The sequence below is a fragment of the Bombus terrestris genome, chromosome 17 (genome assembly GCF_910591885.1).
Source record: "Bombus terrestris chromosome 17, iyBomTerr1.2, whole genome shotgun sequence".
NCBI lineage: Eukaryota > Metazoa > Arthropoda > Insecta > Hymenoptera > Apidae > Bombus > Bombus terrestris.
In genome coordinates, this window is record NC_063285.1 from 7,768,516 (window position 1) to 7,769,776 (window position 1,261).

The window sequence follows — 1,261 nt, forward strand, 5'->3', positions numbered from 1 at the left end:
TCCGTCCACTTGATTCGCTACTTTTTAAGTATACGCGTACGTACATGACGAAACTTCACAATTCATTGTCTGGGAAACGAAGTCAGAATAGATTTTATATATCTGAATGCACGTCTAAAAATACCATTTTCTCTCATACATACACGTATGTTTTCTTCAATATTTTCTCTATTCGATAACATGAAATAACAAAACTGACTACTTCAGCCAACGCTCATACCGCGTTGAAAATACTCGTTCTCGTCCGATCACGAAAGTCAAGCAGCGCTGGGCACGGGTAGTACTTAGATGGGTGACCGCTTGGGAACTCCGTGTGGTGTTGGCTTTTTTTACTTTTCTTAACACTTAGCCAACCGAACGGGCAGATTTCCCTTTTTTACTTTAGCAACGCGTTTTTGTTGTTGTTGTTGTTGTTATTATCAATTATTATTTACCTGGAATTGTTCCCAATTAATTGCGACCCTTTTTCTGCTTTTATAAAGTGCAGTATGGAATAAAATGCACCAATTTAGTGGTTTTAAAATTTATTAAAATGTTACGCCATCAGCTATGGCTAAATAAAGATATAGTCGAACGATATCACGCTATAAAAAAACATTAAAATACATTATGAATTTTTAACTTCACTTTTAAGTTGTGTCATTTATCTTTAGTCATTTTTAATGTTCTTAATTTTACCTATATCTTTTTATGGCTTAAATATATAATATTAATTTGATGTTTTGTATAAACAATATGTGAAATCGTTAAACGAAATCATTACCGCAAAATATAATTGACTATTTAAATAATTTTTATACTTCTTTGTTTTTCAAGTGTTGGTGAATATTAGTCCTCCTTACGTAGGAAAATGCACGGTTGATAGCATGTAGGTTGGTCTGTGTTGGGCGCGGTGGACAGAGAAGCGTGTATAGCTCGCTCTGGCGTTAATAAGCTATGGTCGTATACATCAAGAAAATATCTTTTTAGCATTAAACGATTATCACCATACATTATATCATTCTCGCATACACGCTTACTGATATGTCGGAGATGGAGAGACACCAGAGCCTTCCCGTTGAAACCGGGGGAAAAACCCCTAATATTGTAATTTGGATTCTACCATAGCCATAGTTTAGCAATCACCGTCCTTCATCCCGATTGTATTTGTCTGAAATCTATGAGAATGAGTTTGGGTTCGAGGTGACAACCAGTCGCCGAACGTAGCCGCGGTCAAGGGACGAACGTTTTGTCTAATAAAGTTATGGAAAAAGTCTATAGC

The 1,261-nt window shown here is 35.9% G+C and overlaps 1 non-coding gene across 1 annotated transcript; it reads left to right on the top strand.

Annotated features, from left to right (window-relative positions):
* Nucleotides 1-206: 206 nt before the first annotated feature.
* Nucleotides 207-325, top strand: LOC125386830. Its single transcript, XR_007227269.1, has one exon. It is a non-coding gene; the product is annotated as a 5S ribosomal RNA (ribosomal RNA).
* Nucleotides 326-1,261: the final 936 nt, after the last annotated feature.